Source organism: Nicotiana sylvestris, chromosome 12, assembly GCF_000393655.2.
Source record: "Nicotiana sylvestris chromosome 12, ASM39365v2, whole genome shotgun sequence".
Classification (NCBI taxonomy): Eukaryota; Viridiplantae; Streptophyta; class Magnoliopsida; order Solanales; family Solanaceae; genus Nicotiana; species Nicotiana sylvestris.
Window position 1 is genome coordinate 5901503 of NC_091068.1, and position 27598 is coordinate 5929100.

Consider the following 27598-nt stretch of genomic DNA (forward strand, 5'->3'; position numbering starts at 1 on the left):
AAGGGATTGCAGGTGCGGAAATGTTGGAGGCAGTGAGGTTCTTTTAAATCGGGGATTGAGTTCATTTCAACCCCATTTCTTCCATTAGAGCCGATTTTGGAGCAACTTTGAGGTTCCATTTTCACCACCAAGCATGAGGTAAGTAATTTATGCTAGTTTTTAGTTAAACACATGATTATATATGGATTTGGACATGAAAATTGGTAGAAACCTGGGGGTTTGAGGGAAAACTTAGAAAATGGATATTTTAGATTTTGAACCACGAATTTGGAAATGAAATTGAGAGTAAATTATATATTTGAGTTCGTGAGGCTATGGGTAAACTCATTCTTCGAAAAATTTTAGAATCCGGGCATGTGGGCCCGAGGGCATTTTTGTTAACTTTTCGAACGGGACTAGGAATTGTTACAAATTGGATTGTAATGAGTAATTGAACATATATTAATGGATTTTCATAATTATTGGCTAGTATTGGAGCATTTAGCATCGATTCGAGTCTTCGGAAGGGCGTGGAACGCCGGTTATGGATCTTCGGAGCGAGGTGAGTCTCCACTCTAACCTTGTAAGAGGGAATTGACCCCATATGTGAAATAATTGGTTATGTCCTCCTATTTGTGGTAGCTACGTGCGCACGAGTTGACGAGAGTCCGTGCGTAGCTACTATTATGCTATTGTCTGGGTAGTCTAGGACCCGAAAGCATGCTATACTTGGAATAATTTTAATATTATTGTCAATTTGAATTGCTTAAATCACATCGAATTTGTAAATGAATTTCTAAAAAAGATTAAACTTCATTTTCTTGAATTGTTAAAAGAGAATTGGCTTTTTCTTGGATAATTGTTCCTTGATGAATTCTTGATTGATTGATTGTTGTGTTTATTTATATTTGACCGCGTCGCATGTATGATTCGCGAGCGGGGTAATAGATGCATCTATGGTTTGTATCAGTCGACCCTCGGCAGTGCACAGTTTAAATATTATTGGATCGGGTCGTACGACCTCGGCATGATTTGCGCATGCTTGTATTGCTTGTCTTGAAACTTATTGAAGTTGTTATTGCCTCTTCCCTACTTATGAAAATATGTTTAAATAATGAAGAGAAATTTGGAAATTTTAATAAAAGAAAGAATTGTCCACTTGCTTCAACATGTTGAATTGCAAACATGTTTATAGAAATCCGATTTAATATATTATTGATATAACATTATTGGACCACTAGTAAGTGTCGAAGTTGACCTCTGGTCTCTACTTCTTCGAGATTAGATGGGATACTCATTGAGTACACGTTATTTTCGTACTCATACTACACTTGCTGTGCATTTTTGTTGCACAGGTGCATATGTGACTAGTGGCTTAGTGGCATAGTGGCATGGTTGATACAGAGACTTAGGTGAGCTGCACTTCTCGAGACGACCCGCAGCTAGCAGAGTCTCTTTCATATTACTGTATTTATTTTTTGTCTGATATTGTATTCCGGACGGTTGTTGTATTACATTATCTCTTAGAAATTGCTCATGCACTTGTGACACCGGGCTCTGGGATGTCTATGGGTTTATTCAGAAAGTTTGAATGTTGTTAAATGTTTCATTTTTTATTCAGATGAATTTCCTATGTATTGTTTAAACTGCTAAAAGAAGTGATTTTGGAAATAATAAAATGAAAAATTGCTAGTAAATTGTGGTTGGCTTGCCTGACAGTGGAGTCCGGCGCCATCACGACCCTTAGTAGATTTTGGGTCGTGACAACCAAGGTCACTGTCTCTGTGTGTGTGCTACTTGAGAGTTTGACATGTTGATTCCTGAAATCAAAGGCACTTACAAGAACAAGTGTAAAGCAGTGTGTGTTTTGAGAATTAATACCAGGCTATCACTATTATCCTTAGCCCCACGGTGGCGCCAATCTATTTACCCTAAAAATTGGATAACAATTAAACTTATAATGTGGTTTTAAGGACATTTTATTTCACCAAATAATAATTGATAAATGTAAAGATTAGTGATAGAAATTAACAGTAAGATAAAGCAAACCAGTGTTGGAACGTAATTCAACCCTCGAGCTTGAGTGCCCTCGAACTGATCTGTGCCCGATTAGTTAAGAAATTAGCAAACTGATGAACAAGAATTGACAGAAAGTATTGTATTGTTTTGATATGTATGAATGTAAGATGATTACAAGATGATCAGGCCCCTCTTTATATAGTAGAGGAATCCTATTTATAGTATAATTCTAATTACGGAAGTAAATCCTATGATGGGCTAAATAATCGGTCCTGACTTGATACGTGCCGAGGTTTTTGCCACGATACTTGCCCGATCACAGATATCTCGGCTTTCTGTTATTCGATCTGGAAGGCTTCCTTCGATCTCGTTCGATCTTTTTCCTGTTTCGGTCTCGATCTTGATCAGCCATTGATCCACAAGCTTACCAATCCATATTTGTACCATGGTCCGATATAACAAAGGCTGGGCCTTGATCTACCATCTCGATTTCGGTCAGTCATGCAAAATTAGGCAAGCGCAATTTTAACCTTATACAATTAATTAGATAATTTTGGTAGAAAACTCAACGAGGTTGTTATCTAACCCATAGCTCTAGAATATTTTATCCCATTGAATTCATCTCTAAGATTGCAAATTTATTTCTTTTAATCTTTTAGTTTGTTACTCAGATTAGTTTTAGTTAAATATTCATATTTAGATAGTTGCTTGGTTAGATTAATTATGTTAGTTTAATTTAGTAGATAGTTAATGACAAGTCCATGTACCAATCCTATATTACTTGTCAACCACGTATACTTATATGTGTGTTTGGGAGCAACATCAACAAAATCCAAGTTGCAAGGAAATATCTTAGAAATAAATAGTAAATAAAATAAGAAAATTGGTCAAATTTGTTGTACTCTTCGAAATTAAGCTATTTTGTATTTCGTTAAACTTTTTGCTCTAATATTACAATACTAGGAGAAACATTTTTATTCTAAAAGAGCTCCAAGATAAAGGTGATTTACAATTATAGTCAAAACTTTGAGAGGTAAATTGGACTTTTTTTCTCAAAAATATTTGAGCAAATGAAATTCACTTATTACACATTTAAGATCCACTAAGGGCAAAGAAAAATATCAAAATAATTTGCTTGCGGTAAGAATATGAATGAACAAAAAATACTTCTAAGGACGATATTGAGCAATTTTGAATAGTATTAAAATTAAAAATTTAACGCCAATAAATCTATGAAAAAAGAATCAAAAGAAGAAAAAATGATTGGCTAAAAATACAGGGGCGACCCGACGAATTTTGTGGCCTAAAGCCAAACTCTACGAGGGGCCTTACCTTTTTTATTTTTCTTAATTATTTATTTGAAATCTATTTTTTTAGTTTTTCCTAGATACAAAGTTGTTAATAATTTTCTTATAATCAATAACTCCTAATAGGTATTTCTCAATTGACAATATGGCTAATCCATTTAACCTTTCTTGTGACATTATTGATCTTAGGTAAGATTTTATTAATTTTAATTTTGAAAACTTCTTTCCGCTGAAAAAACGGTAACATGAGTGATTAACATTATTCCATAAGCAATTTAGGCATTTGGAAAAGAATTAAATCTTTTTATTTTATTAAGTGTATCAATTAAACTGCTATCTTCTAATTATACTATTTTTCTTAATACTTTTAATTTAGAAAATAAATCTAAACCATCAAATATAAATTGATTATTATGCTTTAAGGAACATTCAAAATTAAGGCAATATTTTTTCAAATTTTCAACATCTAGTGATCTTAGTTTTTACCGCCAAATAGAAAACCAAAAATATTTTCATATGCTTCGAATTGTTCAAATCTATTTTGAAGTGAAAAAATAGTCTTTTCTATTATGTATAAAAGTAATTAAGTCTAAAGGACTATTCGAAAGATTTTGAGATTTCATTATCAACATTCGCATCAAATTGTTACTTCCTATATATCACACATTTCTTACGAAATTCGGGTTCGATATTCATTTCTATTGGATCGGGTTGCACGCCGCAACAAGCCTTCGGGCCGATTATCTATATTGGAACGGGTTGCACACCGCAACGAGATAATGCGAGGCAATGAGATTGAGTACTCTAAGAGTATGAGTACATGAGTTCATCACTGAGAGACATTGCATTTGACATGTGTACTTGAGATACATGCATAGAGTTGCATTTCCTTCTGCTACCTGGTATTGGTGACATTCATGATTTTACTTGTATCTTGACATGTAGGCATAGAGATGTACTTTCCTCATGCTATCTGAAAATGAAAAGTTTACTTGTTGAAAGGTTTTTGGGAAAAATCACAGTTTTAGACTTCCTCGTGTTTTGGTGATTTTAGTAAAAATAATTGAGTTTTACTATTATACTTGAAAAGAAAATATTTATTTTTCCGAAACTATGAACGAGCTGAGCATTTTATTATTAAGATATTCCTTGTGCTGCTTTACGTATATTGTTATGAGGTGTTACTGGATATTGGTGGACTCTGACTTTGGTACAAGCTCGTCACTGCTTTCAACCTAAGTTTAGGTTTGTTACTTTTTGAGTACATGGGGTCGGTTGTACTCATACTATACTTCCTGCACATTGCGTTCAGATTTCGAATGTCAATGTTGTTGTGTTCGATGGGAGCTGAATTGGAAGATGCACCTGCGCTCCGGTTGTGGTTGCCTCTTGTTTATGGTAGTCATAGATTTATAAAACTTTCTTTATGTACTTTTCAAACAGAAAATGTATTTACTTTATATCAGCTTTGTAAACTCTATTCTTAGAAGCTCATGATTTGTACTAACAGTCTTTGGAAGTGTATTAGAATTTGTTAAATATTTATTAAATCAGATTGTGGTTATTTGACTTACCTAGCAAGTGAGGTTAGGTGTCATCACGGCTAGTTGAATTTTGGGTCGTAACAAAAAGATATCATGTGCAAATCTTCAAATCTTATATCTTATGCAACATAGAAACTTTATTTAAAGGATAATATTGTAGGCATATTTTTAAAATTATTATTCTTAAAAATTGTACTTGGATGTTATAGAAAGGTAGTTTTACAAAGAGCGTTCTACTATAAATATGGTTGTTGCTGTTATAGATAAAAAGTTGTTATAGAGAAGTAAAATATAATTTAAAAAATCGGTTCTGAGCAAAACTTGACTTTTATAGTGAATGACTGTTATATAGGGATAGATGTTATAAGGAGGTCATTTGTCTAAGCGTGCCCATTTGTCTAATGTAGGTGTGTATTCAAATCTCAACCTAGATTTGTAGTTTTGTAAAACTTTGAGTCTCTTTTCCTATAAAAACAGCAGTTGTAAAGAGTTGAACTTCTGGACTGAAACTGAAAGGCAGAGGAACTTCCCGCACCAGAGACAGAGTTTCAAGCTAAAGTTGATCAATAGAGTTTGCTGTGATGTATTTCCTGTGATGTCTTAAGTTTTTCTGCCTATAACTTCTCCTTATTTGTACTATTTTTTCTTTCTGGTTCTGATATTTTGATTGCTTTGTTGTATACTACAGCGGCGAAGTCAGGAAATTCAATAACGGTGTTCAAATTTCATCCTTTGCCAGTAGGCTATGAAAGGGGGTTCAAAGTCTATTTTTTAATCAATAACAAATAATATTGTACCTTATGAATAGTATAATTACTTGGCGAAGCATATTCAGTTGACTACCCTTAAGCCAACATAGCTTCGCCCCAGGTATACCGAGTAAATTTTTGTTTTCTGATTGTGTTGTGTGATCGTCTTGTTAATTTGTAATAAATTGGTATTGCTTCTGTGTTTGAACACTTTATTGCATTCTTAAACTCTACATTAACGAAGGCATTAGGATTCACCTTCCGCACCAGAAGAAAATTTTCATGACAGTAACCTTCCTACAACAAGTTCATATGGCATAATGACAAGTATAATACAAGTATGAGCTAAACTATCATTGTAGGAAGAACAAAAAATGGAAACTAAATCACTTTGTAAAATATATTTCACGTATTTAAAAAATTCATATCCTAGTAGGTTACAACTTACAGCAGCTTAGTCCTTCGGGACGACCCAGTTGGTTTGGAGGGGGTTATCCATAGTGATGACTTGGGATCGATCCACCCTCAATGCCTTCTGGGTCTGAGCCTGTCGCACAAGGGTTGCCTAGTGCGGTTTACATTCCCAGTGTGGGTTGCAGGCTATTACACAGTGGGAGTTTACCCAGTGCGCACAGAGTACTCACCACAGAGTGCTCACCCCGAAGGGTAGAGGCTATAGCGGTTGTTGGTTTTCCTGGGCTTCCAAAAAAAGAAAAATCTTATAACAAATTACAACTTTCTGTTTTTTGCAGGGAACATGGGAATATCATTACATACCACATATCATCGTCGAGAATAACCAATTGACATTAGTCATTGTGTTAAACTCTGTGTACCACTATAATCCAAAACAAAATGGAAGGTGAGAGCGAAACTGTATGATAAAATGCTGACTGTGATTCTAACTGACTTGACAGTTCAAATTTGGATCCTCAACTGTGTTGAAGTACAATGAGGAAAGTTTGCCATGAAATTTTGAAACCAGTTGATGGACAGGCAATGCACAGTAACGCTTCCCTAGTCGAGCGATGAAAATATTTTCTTGAACATGTCATCTCCACAAACTCAACTAGATGCATCCACTGCATCACAAAGAGAAAGGCAGCTTGAGTAAATACAAGGTAGCATAAAACTGCACTCTCTAGCGAGAATTACTAAGAAAAGTGGACCTTAGGTCTAACGTAAACCAAAAGCTAGTTCTTGAAGTGAATATTGTCCAAAACTATAAAAGGATATAATTGCACATTTTCCCAACTAATATAGGACACTTAACACCTCCCACACGCCCTGGGACTCAACAACTGATGCATGGACAATATTACATGGGGCCAACATTGTGAAACCAAGAATAAGGATGAGCCCGAATCTGAAACCATATTAAGAAAAAGGGACATCGGGCGCAACTTAACCTCGAAAGTTAGCTCATTATGTGAGAATTGTCCAAGACCATATCAGAAAATAACTCATTTTCCCCAACCTATGTGCGACATTTAAAATGACTGAAATGCCAGTAGATGAGAGATATTCTAAATATTAATTTAACATGTAGCGACTGTACTCTAAAGGACTGGTATGGGGCGAAAATAGTTCTTCATGAAAGTTTTACCATGGGAGGAGTGTCATATTATGCCATTGAATTAAGTCCTTTTGGAACTGCCTCTAAGTTTATCTATCGTTCCAAATCTGTTGTCAATTTCAACTCTCTGCGTACGTGTGACTAATATTTTGCAGGAAAATAACCTCCATTAGTCCCTCTTGTTCCCTCAACAAGAAATCTCGGAACCACATATAATGCAAGAGTTGGCATATTTCAATGGGAAACTGCCACTAAATCATAAAGAAGCGTTCAATATCTGGCGCATATTTTGAAATGACAGAATAAGTAGTTTCTCAATTTTCTTGAAGTAAATCAATGTTTTCTCCAAGAGATACAGATAACAAATAAGATTTAAAATGGGGATAATATCATAGCTGAGATAGGATGCATTACAACAATAACAACATACCCGGTATTATCCCACACCGTGGGGTCTGGGGAGTGTAGTAAGATGGGATGCATTGAACTGAAAATATCACCTAGTGAAGGAAATACATATATCAAATTTGTTTTCACTGACTATTAATCTATGCGATATGCTTACCTTAGCAGCCTGAATTTCAAGATCATCAACCATGATATGTTCTAACAGGGGTCTTAATAGGCAGACAAAGAACAAATCTGACTTTTCAAAGGCCACTGTATGTGCATGCCTGAAGGAAGACATGGGATAATTGTTAATTAAACAGTGTAAGACTGTAACATCAACTAATTAGAGTCCAAAATTATACCACCATTTCACTTGACACTTTAACTAAAGTGCAGAATGTGATTGTCTTTAAATAGCATGAGTGACAGCAAGAAAATCTCAACTAAGCTTGAAGACGGACGGTTTTCATTGTATAGTTGGAAGAAGAAAACCTTATATTTCCATATCAGGTGCACATCCCTTTTGATCAATTTTCACATCTGAAAGCAAGAAGTATCCTAAATAGTGAAGTCTAGCTCGAATTTTAGTGTATTTCTATAAAGTGTCTTCTTTCCCCTATTTCAAGATGGAAGATAGAGGGATAATGGCTGTATAAAATCAGCCAGCCAACATCCAGCTTAAAAAGCAAATAATTTTGCTTTAGGGAACTATATCTGCTCGTTGTCTCATCGTAATTCCACATTACTGCTATATCATCTAAATTAATCTTTTATTTGCATGAGCACAAAAGAAATGCCTCCAATTTATTCCAAGCAATGTGTCCAACATCTTCTCTAATCTCCTACTGCTAATTCAATATAAGAAGCATCTTTAATTGCAAAGTAGCTTAAATAAACAGATAATAACAATCAACTCAATACAAAAGTACCATCTAAAATATAGACCTCAGGAAAAAGATAACCAGCTTGAAGTTTAGCTAAGTTCTCATTGCGAGAGACCTTTGTCTTGTAAGCTTCAAGCAACACAGGAATTTTGTTAGCGCAATCAAATCTCAAGAAATTGCATATGTATTTGAATGGACAAATACAGGTGAGACTAAGATGGACAATTGTTTACTTTTTATCATTGTCAACAGACAATTTTTGTACAATTATTTTAAAAACGTCACGTAGCAATTGTTTTGACTCTTCACTTTGTTTCACATCTAGTTAAAAGCAATACATATGCAATCACAAACATTGATTAGTTTAAAGTTCTCAAATACCAATTTTCAAAATCTCTAATTGATCCATATTGCACCGGCTCACACTCTACTATTTGCATTAATACAATTTGGCAATTCACCAGAAGAACACCTTTGACCCCCCCCCCCCCCCCAAAAAAAAGCCAGAACACCAAAAAATGTGAAATAATTTGCACTAAGAAACAACATTAACATGAAGACTTACAAGTTTCCGTAGAGGGTGTTGCAACACATCTGACAATACCATTGGTTTTGCCTGGCAGTGACACATTCTGGCTCCTCCAACAATTAATCCACACTTTATATTAGCAAACATTGCATACACCAGGAATGAAAATACTCAGGATTACCAAAGTATTAATGGAAGCAACAGTAGTTTTTTACTACATTCTCATCAACGCATTTAGTCATGAATATACAACCAATACAGATGAGATTCTAAGGCAGTTCGCTAACTAGTAAACTCATCCCAGTCTGTAAATGCTATAAATGGGGGATACTTCATTCAATAAAGGAAAAAGAGAATCCTCAGCTTCGTGTAACTCAAAATGAAAACATTAATAAAAACCAAAACAAAATGCTCTACCATCAAATTATAGAAAAATAAAGAGTCAAATTCAAGAATCAGTAGAAGTAGATATTTAACCGCACCACCAAAGGTTGTGGTGCAATGGATAGGATCGTTCCGCCCTTAACGAGGGGTATCGGGTTAGAGCCCTATGAATGGAAAACATCTTGGTATGAGTGCATCCCCCTTTAATGGCCTAACGCGGTGCGACCCTCAATGTGGGTACCCCACACCAGGTAGAAAACCAACAAAAGAAAGACACTTTCTCCCCAGGTCTTTGGAGGAAGAAAATAAAGGTAAGACATAAAAATCGTTAACAAAACCTAATTTTCTACCATGAAATAAAGAAAAATGAATAGCTGAAGCTGAAGCGAGTCAGAATGCTTGAAGGTATAGTGGACATTCCTTCTCTACTGCTTCGCTAATGCTTAAATATTGAATATTTACCAGCAAAAGAGAACCAGCAATGTCGATAACGAAAGCAGTTATAAGATTCAAATAAGAATCATATGAATTGAAACTATCCCAACAAAAAAAATAGAACTGGAACTGAGTTAGGAAATCAAACAAAACATAGGGGATGAAATTTGATACCTGAGACGGAGTTTGTGCTGATCCATTAAAGTAGAAGTTGATGAAGAGATTGAAGTGGAAAGACTTTGCTGAATATGTGCCATTTTTTTCCTGTTAGAACAAATCACGTTATCTCCCTGGGAGTAGAGCACCCCCTCAAAAACCAAAAAGCTGCTTTAAGAAACCTTATTCTTCCAATTTGCAGGAGCGCCCTTGCTCCGTTAACGCACGTTGCTTTTTATTTGTTAAAATTTTAATCTGCTAATTTGATCTTTGCACGTTTAATAAAGTTTAATTATGATTTGTTAAAACCTAATACCTAACTAGCACTTCGACATTTTTAGACTATTGTGACACCTCCTTTTTTACCACCCGAGGGGATTTAAGGGGAGTTTTTCCAATTAAAGTGACACAAATCGAAATGGGATTATTTTATTTATTTTTTCAGAGTCGCCACTTGGAATAGTTTATGGTGTCCCAAGTCACCGGTTTATTTTAAATCCCAAATCACGGACATTTTCGACTTTATTTAAAAGTCTGCGAACCAGAAATTCTAAGGAATTTTGTTAACCGGGTAGAAGGTGTTAGGCATTCCCGGATTCTAGCACAGTCGCTTAATGATATTAGGCTATATAGATGATATTTACACCTTAATATTACCATGCTTTATTGTTGTTTTATAGGCGAATTGATAACAAAATGCTCTAATTGGTGTTCTTTTGCTTCGTAGAGAATAATCTAAGTGAGGAAGCACTACAGAGTATTTTGGAGTCAATAATGTAAAAAAACGCCCAACCAAGAAGTATCCGAGCATAAAGAAGCAAAAAATGGACTGAGGTGAAATAGGTCGCGGTGGAACTGCGGCAGATCAAGTACTCGAGCCAGAATGTTCAGCGTTCACCGCGGTCGAGTTGCGACCGCGGAGAACTGTTCACGTACCAGAAAATTGGGGACCAAAGTGTAATTCCGGAAAAATTTGCTCCAAACCCTTATAAACTTTAGAAGCTCGCCCAAAACATGTTTTAAGCTTGTTTTTAGACTACTTTGAAGGCAAGAACAAGTGTGAGAAGAGTAACCAAACATTAGAGTTTTCTATCATCTCTTTATTATTGTAATTACCCATTATGAATAATTTAGTAGTTTTATCTTGTTTTGTCATGAGTAGATAATTTCCTAGTCTAGGGTTTTGATGGAACCTATTGAAGGATGAACTTCTTGTTATGTTAATATAGTTTGCCCAGTTTAATCTCTATTTATTCAACTATGTGCTTGTTGTAGTCAATTGATAGGATCCTCAATTAGCTGTGCCTATTTAGCTGTGCCTATTTAGTGTCAATTGATAGGATCCTCAGTTAACATTTTGCCTCAGATTATTTAACCCACTGCGGCCGCGGTGGGTACCAGGTATTATTTTAGTTTAAAATATTTACTTTTTCTTTCTTTTTTTTTTCTTCTTCTTTTATTCCATAATTCTAACCCCCCCCCTCCCTCTTCGTTATTTTTTAATTTCTCTCTCTCTCTCTCTCTCAACCCAAATCCCTCATCTCTTCTTCTTCTTCTTCTTCACTCATCCTACTTCCCCCATCTCCATTCCTCTCACTCCTTCTTTCATCAAGGTATGTAATTCCTAACCCCTATCATTTCTTTGGTATTCTGTTGTAGTTGTATGATAGCCTAATGTTTGTAAGCATGTAGTAATTTTTAGTAGATTTTTGTTATTTTTCTTCTTTTTTCTTTTCAATTTCATTTTATACTTACTTGTGAAGGGGCTATGTATATAATGTGGTGGAGAGGTGTATGTTTTTGGGTGTTGAACGAAGTGTTAGGGGGTGTAATGGTGTAGTAGAACCTTTGCTTTTGGGGGAAGTTCTGATATATCCATATGGGTTATTGGTGTTAAGAAATTGTCTTGCCCACAAGGTGTTTGGAAAATTGCCCCAATGGAGTTACAAGGGCTAATGTGACTTGGTTGTGGTGAAGTCTGAGTAACCTACCATCGTCACACATTTCACACACTCACTGATAGGCTTTTCTCTGTTTTACAGGTGCAATGAATCCATCTAAGAAGAGACGCAACACCGGATCCTCCGCTAGCGGACCGGGAAGCTCCTTGAGGGCCAGGGGTCAAGTCAGTGCACCACAGTTTGACAACACCAGGTTTGTCTCCAAACCAGCGGAGGATAGGTACAATGCAAAGGCAGCTAAGAAATTGCTACATGAGGTGCATATTGACCGAGAAGCCTTAGAGGTGGAATGCCCGAATATCTCCAATGAGTTGAGGAGGTGCCAGGTGGACATCTTCTTCGAGGTACCGGAGGAAGCCAATGTTCAGATGGTAAGGGAGTTCTATGTTAACTACCCGGAACATGAGAATGGGGTTGTTACTATGCGCAATACCTGAGTAAATGCATCCATCGAGGCCATCCGCAGGGTGTACTGGCTGCCAGTGTTCAGGGGGGAAGCTGATGTTTATCCGATCAAGTGCCTTATGGGCAACTCTTCTTGAAACTATCTATGTGCCAGACAGAGACTACATATGGATAAAGCACAGGATCACACTTAACTCCCAGTATCTCAATTGGGAGGCTAAGTGTTGGCTAACAATTATCAATAGTCAGTTGTTTCCCTCCAACAATACGACCGATGTCAATCTACCACAAGCGGCGGCGATCTACTGCTTCATGGCCCACAGGGATTTTGATGTGGCCCGGCTCCTCCATGACGAGATGCTCATTAGATCACCTGAGTTGCTCAAAGGCTTCTACTTCCCTTCTCTAGTCACCAGGCTGTGCCATCTTGCTAGAGTCCCTAAAGACCTTAGAGTTGATGGGAAATTGCCACTGAAAGCCCCATTCCTCGCAAGAAAAATCAGAATTGGGATAGAGCTAGTGGTGAATGTTGATGAATCGGATGATGAATCTGATGATGATGATACTGAGGCAGCTGAGATCCCACCACCTACAAGAGTTGATGATGCGGGCCCTTCACAACCCTGCCGTAGTACCCGCATGACAGCCCTGGAGCAGGATATGGCTGGTCTCCGCACTTCTGTCACAGACTTGGGCACCAGAGTTGAGACTCTTACCACTCAACAGGAAAAGTCGGAGAAGAAGATTATGGGATGGCTTCGAGCGTTAGGACGAGCATGTCACCTCGATCCTAGCACTCTCTCTGATCAGGATTGATCGTCAGGGAAGTCCCCCTCCTTACTCTGCTCTTTATTTGTTGAAATGGGGACATGCCATATTTTTAAGTGTGGGTGGGGGATGGCTATCGTTGTATGATGTTATTGTAAAGAGATTGTGTAACTTTGTATATTGTTGCTTTATTTTTGTTGCTTTACTTTTGATTGATTGGTAGGGTAGGATCATGTAATTAACTTCGACTTGGCCCAACGACGGACACCTTTCGACAGGTCTCTTGAGGGACATAAGTCAAACAAAAAAAAGATATGTAAGGACTCTTCCTGATGACGGATATTTGAGACAGTTCTTGAGGGAAGTTAGTCTAGAGAAAATCCCAAAAAGATTTTTTATTTTATTTGTAGGTAGTGTAGTAACTCCCCCTTGGTTTTTCTTTGAGCCATGGTTCTTTTCCAAGGGTTTAGAGGAAAGGTGCAGTTTTGAAGAATGAAAGAAGAAGCACCACAAAAAAAAATTATTTGTGAATAAATATAGTAGTTGATAAGTGGTAGTTTGATGCAAATGCACCTAAAGGAATGGCTTGTTATAAATGAATTGTGGGGAATGTCTGGTTGACATAAGAATGATATGGAATGTTAATATGTTGTGTATTAAAAGTGCTTAGGGAGGCTAGTCACTATATCCAAATATATCCTATCCATCCCTTAGCCTACATTACAACAAAATGAAGTCCTAATTGATCTTAGACTAGATAGGCTCGATTAGTAGAGTATTATACTACGGGCAAGCCTATGGTGCATCTTTGTGGCATGTGAATGTTCTTTTGAAGAGTGAGCGAATTTTGTCCATCTGAGTTCCTAATTGTTTTTAATCATGTTGATTGTGGAACTACTCTCTTGTGTTATGTGAGGGCATGTGATTCACTAAGGAAAGGTAAGTCTTGACTCTTGTATGGAGTAGTTTGAGTAAGTGCGAATATTGCATGGTATGAGAGATTCGAGTGTTGAGGCAAAGGTTGTTCATTACTAGGTGCAACTTTGGTAAATTGTTCAAGGTATGAGTCGTTAAAGGAAAAGCTTAGGGAAGGAAATTTTATAGAGTGTGGTGGATTGCTAGAGGACTAGCAATGATTTAAGTGTGGGGTGTTCATATTAGTATATATAGATGATATTTATACCTTAATATTACTATGCTTTATTGTTGTTTTATAGGCGAGTTGATAACAAAATGCTCTAATTGGTGTTCTTTTGCTTCGCAGGGAATAAACTAAGTGAGGAAGTACTACGGAGTATTTTGGAGTCAATAATGTGAAGAAAACGCCCAACCAAGAAGTACCCGAGCATAAAGAAGCAAAAAATGGACTGAGGTGAAATCCACCGCGACCGCGATGGGACCGCACCAGATCAAGTACTCGAGGCAGAATGTTCTGTGTTCACCGCGGTCTTGCCGCGACCGCGGTGAACTGTTCACGTACCAGAAAATTGGGGACCAAAGTGTAATTCGGGAAAAACTTGTTTCAAACCCTTATAAACTTTAGAAGCTCGCCCAAGACATGTTTTAAGCTTATTTTCAGACTACTTTGAAGGCAAGAACAAGTGTGAGAAGAGTAACCAAACATTAGAGTTTTCTATCATCTCTTTATTATTGTAATTACCCATTATGAATAATTTAGTAGTTTTATCTTGTTTTGTCATGAGTAGATAATTTCCTAGTCTAGGGTTTTGATGGAACCTATTGAAGGATGAACTTCTTGTTATGTTAATATAGTTTGCCCAGTTTAATCTCTATTTATTCAACTATGTGCTTGTTGTAGTCAATTGACAGGATCCTCAATTAGCTGTGCCTATTTAGTGTGCATAACTCGGGAGAGAGTGCATATTTAGGTAATTGTTGAACAACACCACTCCCAAAGTATATGAGGGATCAATAGCTGAGAGTTTAAAGGAGGGATTAGGGATAACGAAGCCTTGGGTGCTATCTAAAGTGAGCTGTAAGAAATAAAGACAGCTAGCGCAACTCGGGAGAGTGCGTTTAGTAAATTATCGTGATTACTCGGGAGAGATTTACGGTAATAAGAGTGCTCATGATTGATAGAGACTATTTGGTGAATCTATGTGAAACATAACCGGAAGAGAGATTCCATCAATAGTGGAAATTATAGCCTTAGAACCTTCTCTTAATTGTTTACAACTTAATCGTAGTTAGTTTTCAGTTGCTTAGTTACTGTCATTCTTAGTTAGTAGGAACACCCTCAATTGTTATTTACAACGCTTGGGAAGTTGATTCCGTAGAATTTAGTAAGTCTAATAAGAGTATTTGATAGGTTAATTCCTTGTGGGTTCGACTCTGGGCTAAATACTCAGATTATATTTGCAACGTCCCCGTGTCCTTTTTATAAGGCATAGTTGGGCGTGATCAAATTTTGGTGCCGTTGCCGGGGAATTAACGATGTTATCAATTTCAATTGAAAGAAGTACAAAAATTCTTAGTGTAGTCAGTTTTCTCTATACCCAATCTTTGCATTGAAATTTTAACGTTTGTTGACTTGGTTGTACAGGCGCATGCCTAGAAACTCATCGATAACTGGTGAATTATTTGAAGCATTATCAGATCCCGAGAAAGTTTTCAACGCCTTGAATCGGGCCAACTGAAAAAACAAATAACTGAACAATTCGAACTAGATATGGGGGATCACGTAGTGGACCTAGCTGCGCTGGTAGAGCCAGTGGCACCTCTTATGCCAGAGGCTGCGCTTTATGACTGCGCACAACCCACAGCTAAAAATCTAGCCACAGGGATTTTAGCCCCGCAGATACAGGCTGAATCATTCCAAATCACGTACAACATGTTGCACTTGTTGCAATACAAGGGACTATTTTTGGGGTCACAAGTCGAAGATCCTCAACAGCACTTGAAGAATTTCCTGTCAATCTGCAAAACCCAAAGGCAGCCCAACGTAACTCCAGAAGCAATCAAGTTATTATTGTTTCCATTCTCAGTGACAGGAGCTACCTAGACCTGGCTAAAATCACTCCCCATTAATTCCATAACAACTTGGGAGGAGTTAGTCAAGCAATTCGTGAACAAGTTCCACCCACCCAACAAGACTGCTCAACAAATTAATGAAATTTTGAGTTACAAACAAAGATCAATGGAGACACTACATGAAACATGTGAACGATTCAAAGGGGTGTTGGTTATTTGTCCGTACCATGGTATTCCGGATTTGATGTCGGGGCAGCGGTTTTACATGGGATTGTCAGATGGCATGAAGGGAAATGTTGATGCTTCAGCTGGTGGAGCATTTTTGAGCAAAACATGGAGAGAAGGCCAGAGTCTGCTTGGCAAGATTTCACAGAATTCGGGATGGACAACCATGAATGCACCTATCACTCTAGTGGTTCACTTAGTGCCCTTAGATCCATCCAACTCTATGGCTGAAAATATGGCCACCTTATTGACACAGATGAGTATACTCACCAAAAAGGTGGAAGAGTCAGGGCAGAAGCAGTAGGTACACATCGTAGATACTACCAATGGGGGCTTGTGCACATCTTGCATTGGTCAGCCAATTGGTAACCAGTGGAATGCAGAACATGATCATCATCACTACCCGGAGGACATGAATTATGTGTATAATTATGGAGGCCAGAGACAGGGTGGTCAGAATTGGGGCCAGCAAAATCAGCCGTACAGGCTAGTCCAGCCACAATTCAACAATGGAAACATGGGAGGTATGAGACCTCCTAATAATATTGCACCTTACCCAAGGCCACAGGGATATAACAATCAAAATCAACAGTAGGGGTATCATCCTCATTAGCAGCAGCATGGTGGACGACAGAAAGATGGGTTTGCTAGACTTGAGGCAATGATGCAGCAGGTTATTGGGTCTAATGCAAAAATTAGTGAAAGAGTAGATGCATATGATTCAGCTATCAAGAATATTGAAGTGCAGATGGGCCAGATTTTGATGTCTCTAAACAATCGTCCTCATGGGACATTACATGCAGACACTCAGATAAATCCAAAAGATCAAGGCCCGAAGTAGCTGATAGCAGTGAGTCTACAGAATGTTAGAGATTTAGACATAGAGCAAGAGAGAGATCGAGAAAGTAGACAGGCTGAGACACTCATACCAGTGCCTATTGAGCTAGATGAGTCAACGAAATTGACAAAGGTGACAGTCCAGCCTGCCTAGGAAGAACATAACAGTCAGAGTGAGACTGAGAAAGAAGCTGAGACAACCCAGGAACAAGTAGTTGAGGTGGCAGCTGAGAAAGAGCAATCCCAAATCATTGGGAAAAAGAGACCTCCCGCACCATTTCCTCAGAGGCTGGCCAAGTACCAAAAAGAGGAACAATAGAAGAAATTCTTGGAGATGCTGAAACAAATCCAGGTAAATATTCCATCGATAGATGCGTTGAAGGAGATGCCTGGTTATGCAAAAATGATGAAGGACTTGATGTCCCGAAAATTCGATTTCCAAGACCTGGCCATAGTAACTCTTACTCAGACCTGCAGTGCGGTAGTGATTAAACTAATTGTTGAGAAGCTGTCTGATCCAGGGAGTTTCACGATTCCCTACACCATTGGTAATTTTGCTTTTGCTAAAGCACTTTGTGATCTAGGGGCCAGCATAAATCTTATGCCCCGGAGATTTATAAGAGGCTGGGGATTGGAAGAGCTAGACCCACCTCTATGTTGTTACAACTGGCTGACAGGACTGTAAAAAGACCCTCAGGTATCCTGGATGATGTGTTGATTCAGGTAGGGAAATTTGAGTTCCCTGTAGATTTTGTGATCTTAGATTGCAAGGTGGATGAAGAAATTTCCATAATTTTGGGAAGGCCGTTCTTGGCCACTGGGAGAGCTCTCATTGATTGTGAGACTGGAGAGCTCAAGATGAGATTGAACTATGAAGAGATAACATTCAATGTGCAAAAATCTATGAGGCGACCAAGTGAATTCGCCAATTGCTCTCTTATTGATGTCGTGGATGTAATTGTGGAAACTGATGATGAGATGTTGACTATTAAAGACCCTTTTGCTGCATGTCTGATGAATTTAGATGAGGTGAATGGAGAAGAACCGGCAGAGTGGGTATTGGCGTTAGAGGGCAGAGGGTTCTGGGATAGAACTCTTGAATTTCAGCCTTTGCACTTGGAAAATAGAGAAACTCCTCCAGCCAAGCCATCCATTGAAGAACCGCCAAAGCTGGAATTAAAGTCACTACCCGCCCATCTCAGGTATGAGTTCCTTGGACGTGACTCCACATTACCTGTTATTATCTCATATAGTTTGTTAGATGTGCACGCACAACAAATCTTGCAGGTACTCAAGGAGTGTAAGACTGTCATTGGGTGGACCTTGGCAGACATTAAAGGGATCATCCCTACCTACTGTATGCATAAGATTCTACTGGAAGAGGGACATAAACCTTTCAGGGAACACCAAAGAAGGCTGAACCCCAACATGAAGGAACTGGTGAAGAAAGAAGTGATAAAGTGGTTAGATGCGGGAATCATTTTCCCAATCTCTGATAGCAGCTGGGTTAGCCCGGTGCAATGTGTGCCTAAGAAGGGTGGCATGACGATAATAAAAAATGATAACAATGAAGTAATCTCAACACGAACCGTCACGGGCTGGAGAATTTGCTTGGACTACAGAAAGTTAAATCTAGCCACCCGGAAAGACCACTTCCCAATTCCCTTCATTGACCAGATGCTAGACATATTGGCAGGGAGGTCATACTTCTGTTTTCTTGATGGGTACTCAGGATACAATCAGATCTCCATTGCACCAGAGGACAGAGAGAAGACCTCTTTCACTTGCCCATATGGCATTTATGCCTTTTGGAGGATGCCCTTCGGCCTATGCAATGCACCCACCATATTCCAAAGGTGTATGATGGTCATAGTCACTGACATGGTAGAGGACATAATGGAGGTATTCATGGATGATTTCTCAGTGGTGGGGAACTCATTTGATGAGTGCCTTATAAATCTGACTCGTGTGCTGAAGCGGTGTATTGAGACTAATTTGGTTCTTAATTAGGAGAAGTGTCATGGTACAAGAGGGCATAGTCTTGGGGCACCGGGTGTCCAGTAAAGGAATTGATGTGGATCGCGCAAAAGTTGACTTGATAGCAAAGCTGCCACCTCCAACTTCAGTCAAGGCAATCAGGAACTTCCTCGGGCATGCCGATTTTTATTGGAGATTCATAAGAGAATTCTCAAAAATTGCCAACCCTCTCTGTAAGTTGTTAGAAAAAGATCGCCCTTTCTTGTTTTCTGATGATTGCAGGGTAGCATTCGAGGAGCTGAAAAAGAGGCTGGTCACAGCACCCATCATTGTTGCCCCCGACTGGGAGCAACCATTCTAACTCATATGTGATGCCAGTGACTACACAGTGGGGCCAGTGATGGGACAGCAGAAAGACAAGCTAATGCATCTAATCTATTATGATAGTAGAACGCTAAGTGGAGCCCAGTTGAACTACACTGTGACTAAAAAGGAGATGTTGGCTGTGGTGTTTGCTTTCGACAAATTCATATCGTACCTCATTGTCTCTAAGGTAATTGTATACACTGATTATGTAGCTCTTAGGTACTTGATTGAGAAGAAGTAGTATAAGCTGCGCCTGATTCATTGGTTGTTGCTACTACAAGAATTTGACCTTAAAATTTGTGACCGTAAGGGCACAGAAAACCAAGTCACTGACCATCTATCACAACTTGAGGGAGCGAAAAAATCAGTTGAGGTTGAGGACATTCTGGAAACCTTTCCAAACAAGCAGTTGCTCGCTACTAGTCTTGAGGAAGTGTCATGGTATGCAGACTTTGTAAATTACCTGGCCAGCGGTATAGTTCCATATGACCTTTCCTCTGTACAAAAGAAAAAGTTTTATCGTGACTACCGCATGTATTATTGGGATGAACCTTACCTGTTTTGAATATGTGTTGACAATATGATCCGCAGGTGCGTCCTCAAGATGGAACAATCTTCTGTTTTGCAGGCATGTCATGCATCGGCGTATGGAGGGCATTTTGGAGGAGTCAGGACAGCTGCAAAAGTGCTAGAGGCTGGTTTCTTTTGGCCAACAGTGTTTAAAGATGCGCACCAATGGGTGAAGGGCTGCAATAAATGTCAGCAAACCGGGAACATTTCCAGTCGCCATGAGATTCCCATGAGCCTGATTCAAGAGGTGGAAATGTTTGATGTCTGGGGGATTGACTTCATAGGACCCTTCATCAGCTTCTTTGGCAATAAGTGCATATTTATTGCTGTGGATTACGTGTCCAAATAGGTAGAAGCTGCAACATTGCCCACTAATGAGGCAAGAGTGGTGGTGGGATTCTTGAAAAAAAACATATTCACCCGTTTTGGGACCCCGAGAGCGATTATCAGTGACGGAGGCACCCACTTCTATAATCGAGCCTTCGAGAAGTTGCTAGCAAAGTATGATATACGCCACAAGGTGGGAACCCCATATCACCCCCAGACTAGTGGACATGTTGAAGTGTCCAACAGAGAGATAAAGACTGTATTGACCAAGACTGTAAACGTCACAAGAACTGACTGGCGAAAAAGCTAGATGATGCACTCTGGGCTTATAGAACTGCTTTTAAAACACCAATTGGTATGTCACCATATAAGTTGGTGTTTGGGAAGGCCTGCCACTTGCCAGTGGAACTTGAACACAAAGCTTGGTGGGCACTGAAACAGCTGAACCTTGACATTGAGGCTGCGGGTACAATGAGAATCACTGAATTGCATGAGCTCGACGAGTTCAGATATCTGGCTTTTGAGAGCACAAGGTTGTACAAGGAAAGAATGAAGAGGTTGCATGATTAAAATATTGTTGAGTGACATTTTAGCCCCGGGGACAAGGTATTGCTCTATAATTCAAGATTAAGGCTATTCCGGGGAAAGCTCAAGTCACGATGGTCTGGTCCATTTCGGGTGGTCGAAGTATTCCCTTCAGGAGTTGTGGAGATTGCCTCGGAGAAAGACTCTCACACATTTAGAGTCAATGGGCAGAGATTGAAGCGATATGTAGGCATGAGTGAACCAAAAGAAGTGACAGAATTCCACCTAATGGAACCTCAAAAGTCAAGCGAACTGTAAATGCATAACAGTGACGTTAAATCAGGCGTTGTGTGGGAGTCAACCCACGAATGTTGTTGTTAGTTATTTCTTATGTAACTTCCTATAAATAAATAAAAAAACTGGGCAGCACCGCGACCGCGGCTGGACCGCGGTGAGAGGCGAGTACTCTGCCTCGCGTCGTCCAACCCACCGCGACCGTGGTGGGACCGTAGTAGAATCACGTTGAGACATTAACATTTTGCCTCAGATTATTTAACCCATTGCGGCCGCGGTGGGTACCAGGTATTTTTTTAGTTTAAAATATTTACTTTTTCTTTCTTTTTTTTTCTTCTTCTTTTATTCCATAATTCTAACCCCCCCCCCCCCCCCTCTTCGTTATTTTCTAATTTCTCTCTCTCTCTCTCTCTCTCAACCCAAATCCCTCCTCTCTTCTTCTTCTTCTTCTTCACTCATCCTACTTCCCCCATCTCCATTCCTCTCACTCCTTCTTCCATCAAGGTATGTAATTCCTAACCCCTATCTTTTCTTTGGTATTCTGTTGTAGTTGTATGATAGCCTAATGTTTGTAAGCATGTAGTAATTTTTAGTAGATTTTTGTTATTTTTCTTCTTTTTTCTTTTCAATTTCGTTTTATACTTACTTGTGAAGGGGCTATGTATATAATGTGGTGGAGAGGTGTATGTTTTTGGGTGTTGAACGAAGTGTTAGGGGGTGTAATGGTGTAGTAGAACCTTTGCTTTTGGGGGAAGTTCTGATATATCCATATGGGCTATTGGTGTTAAGAAATTGTCTTGCCCACAAGGTGTTTGGAAAATTGCCCCAATGGAGTTACAAGGGCTAATGTGACTTGGTTGTGGTGAAGTCTGAGTAACCTACCATAGTCACACATTTCACACACTCACTGATAGGCGTTTCTCTGTTTTACAGGTGCAATGAATCCATCTAGGAAGAGACGCAACATCGGATCCTCCGCTAGCGGACCGGGAAGCTCCTTGAGGGCCAGGGGTCAAGTCAGTGCACCACAGTTTGACAACACCAGGTTTGTCTCCAAACCAGCGGAGGATAGGTACAATGCAAAGGCAGCTAAGAAATTGCTACATGATGTGCATATTGACCGAGAAGCCTTAGAGGTGGAATGCCCGAATATCTTCAATGAGTTGAGGAGGTGCCAGGTGGACATCTTCTTCGAGGTACCGGAGGAAGCCAATGTTCAGATGGTAAGGGAGTTCTATGTTAACTACCCGGAACATGAGAATGGGGTTGTTACTATGCGCAATACCTGAGTAAATGCATCCATCGAGGCCATCCGCAGGGTGTACTGGCTGCCAGTGTTCAGGGGGGAAGCTGATGTTTATCCGATCAAGTGCCTTATGGGCAACTCTTCTTGAAACTATCTATGTGCCAGACAGAGACTACATATGGATAAAGCACAGGATCACACTTAACTCCCAGTATCTCAATTGGGAGGCTAAGTGTTGGCTAACAATTATCAATAGTCAGTTGTTGCCCTCCAACAATACGACCGATGTCAATCTACCACAAGCGGCGGCGATCTACTGCTTCATGGCCCACAGGGATTTTGATGTGGCCCGGCTCCTCCATGACGAGATGCTCATTAGATCACCTGAGTTTCTCAAAGGCTTCTACTTCCCTTCTCTAGTCACCAGGTTGTGCCATCTTGCTAGAGTCCCTAAAGACCTTAGAGTTGATGGGAAATTGCCACTGAAAGCCCCATTCCTCGCAAGAAAAATCAGAATTGGGATAGAGCTAGTGGTGAATGTTGATGAATCGGATGATGAATCTGATGATGATGATGATACTGAGGCAGCTGAGATCCCACCACCTACAAGAGTTGATGATGCGGGCCCTTCACAACCCTGCCGTAGTACCCGCATGACAGCCCTGGAGCAGGATATGGCTGGTCTCCGCACTTCTGTCACAGACTTGGGCACCAGAGTTGAGACTCTGACCACTCAACAGGAAAAGTCGGAGAAGAAGATTATGGGATGGCTTCGAGCGTTAGGACGAGCATGTCACCTCGATCCTAGCACTCTCTCTGATCAGGATTGATCGTCAGGGAAGTCCCCCTCCTTACTCTGCTCTTTATTTGTTGAAATGGGGACATGCCATATTTTTAAGTGTGGGTGGGGGATGGCTATCGTTGTATGATGTTATTGTAAAGAGATTGTGTAACTTTGTATATTGTTGCTTTATTTTTGTTGCTTTACTTTTGATTGATTGGTAGGGTAGGATCATGTAATTAACTTCGACTTGGCCCAACGACGGACACCTTTCGACAGGTCTCTTGAGGGACATAAGTCAAACAAAAAAAAGATATGTAAGGACTCTTCCTGATGACGGATATTTGAGACAGTTCTTGAGGGAAGTTAGTCTAGAGAAAATCCCAAAAAGATTTTTTATTTTATTTGTAGGTAGTGTAGTAACTCCCCCTTGGTTTTTCTTTGAGCCATGGTTCTTTTCCAAGGGTTTAGAGGAAAGGTGCAGTTTTGAAGAATGAAAGAAGAAGCACCACAAAAAAAAATTATTTGTGAATAAATATAGTAGTTGATAAGTGGTAGTTTGATGCAAATGCACCTAAAGGAATGGCTTGTTATAAATGAATTGTGGGGAATGTCTGGTTGACATAGGAATGATATGGAATGTTAATATGTTGTGTATTAAAAGTGCTTAGGGAGGCTAGTCACTATATCCAAATATATCCTATCCATCCCTTAGCCTACATTACAACAAAATGAAGTCCTAATTGATCTTAGACTAGATAGGCTCGATTAGTAGAGTATTATACTACGGGCAAGCCTATGGTGCATCTTTGTGGCATGTGAATGTTCTTTTGAAGAGTGAGCGAATTTTGTCCATCTGAGTTCCTAATTGTTTTTAATCATGTTGATTGTGGAACTACTCTCTTGTGTTATGTGAGGGCATGTGATTCACTAAGGAAAGGTAAGTCTTGACTCTTGTATGGAGTAGTTTGAGTAAGTGCGAATATTGCATGGTATGAGAGATTCGAGTGTTGAGGCAAAGGTTGTTCATTACTAGGTGCAACTTTGGTAAATTGTTCAAGGTATGAGTCGTTAAAGGAAAAGCTTAGGGAAGGAAATTTTATAGAGTGTGGTGGATTGCTAGAGGACTAGCAATGATTTAAGTGTGGGGTGTTCATATTAGTATATATAGATGATATTTATACCTTAATATTACTATGCTTTATTGTTGTTTTATAGGCGAGTTGATAACAAAATGCTCTAATTGGTGTTCTTTTGCTTCGCAGGGAATAAACTAAGTGAGGAAGTACTACGGAGTATTTTGGAGTCAATAATGTGAAGAAAACGCCCAACCAAGAAGTACCCGAGCATAAAGAAGCAAAAAATGGACTGAGGTGAAATCCACCGCGACCGCGATGGGACCGCGCCAGATCAAGTACTCGAGGCAGAATGTTCTGTGTTCACCGCGGTCTTGCCGCGACCGCGGTGAACTGTTCACGTACCAGAAAATTGGGGACCAAAGTGTAATTCGGGAAAAACTTGTTTCAAACCCTTATAAACTTTAGAAGCTCGCCCAAGACATGTTTTAAGCTTGTTTTCAGACTACTTTGAAGGCAAGAACAAGTGTGAGAAGAGTAACCAAACATTAGAGTTCTTCTATCTTCTCTTTATAATTGCAATTACCCATTATCAATAATTTAGTAATTTTATCTTGTTTTGTCATGAGTAGCTAATTTCCTAGTCTAGGATTTTGATGGAACCTATTGAAGGATGAACTTCTTGTTATGTTAATATAGTTTGCCCAGTTTAATCTCTACTTGTTCAACTATGTGCTTGTTGTAGTTAATTGACAGGATCCTCAATTAGATGTGCCTATTTAGTGTGCATAACTCGGGAGAGAGTGCATATTTAGGTAATTGTTGAACAACACCACTCCCAAAGTATATGAGGGATCAATAACCGAGGGTTTAAAGGCGGTATTAGGGATAACGAAGCCTTGGTTGCTATCTAAAGTGAGCTGTAAGAAATAAAGCCAGCTAGCGCAACTCGGGAGAGTACGTTTAGTAAATTGTCGTGATTACTCGGGAGAGATTTACGATAATAAGAGTGCTAATGATTGATAGAGATTATTTGGTGAATCTATGTGAAATATAACCAGAAGAGATTCCATCAATAGGAGAAATCATAGCCTTGGAACCTTTTCTTAACTGTTTACAACTTAATCATAGTTAGTTTTCAGTTACTTATTTACTGTCATTCTTAGTTAGTAGGAATACCCTCAATTGTTATTTACAACGCTTGGGAAGTTGATTTCTTAGAATTTAGTAAGTCTAACAAGAGTAATTGATAGGTTAATTCCTTGTGGGTTCGACTCTGGGCTAAATACTCAGATTATATTTGCAACATCCGCGAGTCCTTTTTATAAGGTATAGTTGGGCGTAATCACTTAAACTATCAATAATTGGCCTATTATCTAATTTACTACATGTTTTAAAACTATTATGCATTTTTAACTTTATAACCGCTTTTAATTATTTTATGGAATTATTCTGGAACAAGTTACGATTGTCGTACACTTGTTTGTTTGATACACATTGTGAACCGCGTCACATGAAATGCACCCGCGATTTACAACATGTTTATTTTAATTATTATTCGAAGTTATTATGATCGGGTCACATAAAATGTACACCCGAATTTGAGAATTTGGTATCATAAATATGTCACGGGAACCGTACCCATAGTCACGATTTGTTATTAATCGCACCTAAAGCAAGCTACAATGTTTGTGATATTTTCTATACTAGTTACGAATGATCAAAGTATTTTCCACACTAGTTTTGGTATTAATGTGAGGGTCATAGATTATGGAATTCATTTATGGATGGCACGCCTCAATTTATTTTAAAAAATTGTACTCAACTAAAGCAAACTACGGATGTTCATGATTATTTTTGATAGGTATATGAGAGCTAATCAAAGCTAATTGCTAATATATATATATATATATATATATATATATATATATATATATATATATATATATATATATAAAGGACAACAAAAACAAAACAAATGAAAGGAAAAGGCAAAAAGAAAACTTTCCAAAAGTATTAAGTTATCTAAGGAATTCACGTTACATAACTGATAATGGTTTGGTAAATTGTTTCAATGGCCTACTATTATTTAAACAACAACTATACTGTAGTGTGCTTAAACAATTGACCCCATTTCAATGCCGCAAAGAACTTGACAATTATCAAAGCAATATAATCATCTTTTCACACTATTCTGCACTAAACCCATACATCACCATTTCGAGGCTATATCAGATTGACGTTATTATTATTTTTTTTTAAAACTCAACTTTACCCTATAATTCTTATCAAATGATAATATGGTAAGGGGTAACCATCACTCACTACTAGAAATTAAGCCTATGGCAACTCTTTCAAAACCGTAGCAATAGATACTATAACCGTTCCTGTAGGGCTAATGGAACGGTTTTGGACGCGTTCTAAGATTCAGCATTACAATAGGTCAACATGAATGGTTACTTGTAACGGTTTCAAAACCGTCTCCATAAAGGGCTATTGTAACGGTTTTGAAACTGCTACCATTGATCAATCTATGGGGACGATTTTACTTCTGAAGTGACCATTTCGAGACTCTATTGGGACGGTTGAAACCGTTCCAAAATATAATCTATTGTAACAGTTCTCTAACCGTTGCAAAATAACCGTTCCAATAGAACCATTTTTTAGTAGTTACCGTGTATAAACTCACACTTAAAACAAGGGACCAAACAAAGATTTTCTAGCCTCAGCAAGCCCCAAAAAGGCTAAATAACATATTGATATCAAGTTTAGCATCCCGCACACTATGTTCTTCATATATGAAATCAAATTATTACTACAATACACAGAATCCAAACAACAATGAAAGATGAAGGAAAATAGTCATGACTTCATATTAAACCAGATCTGGAAAAATACAGAGGTAAGAGGACATACTTACTTGGACTATATATCCTGCGTGGGGGCATTATATTTTATATTTATTTTTCTGTCCTCAAACATAAAATGGCTTCTTACATTATAGTAACTTATATTTACTGTCCTTAACATAAAATGGCTTCTTACATCTGTATTTTGCACGCCTACTTCTACTTATTTGCATTTCCTAAACAAAAGCTTTGATTACTAATTCTGTTTTATTCTCACTATTATTTTCAACCTTCCCTTATTTGATGATTTAGTTCAGTTAAATGGGTTCAAAATAGTGATATTCAAACTGATATGTCGTGCTAATATAACTTAACTGTATAGGTAAGAGTTAATATTGCTGTTTTCATATTTAACTTATTTAAAGTTCAAATTTTATAAGTTACTATA

General features: G+C 38.5%; 1 pseudogene; it reads right to left on the reverse strand.

Moving 5' to 3' along the window:
• LOC138882639 (nudix hydrolase 8-like) overlaps positions 1 to 27598 on the reverse strand; it is a 67346-nt pseudogene that overhangs the window by 18977 nt on the left and 20771 nt on the right.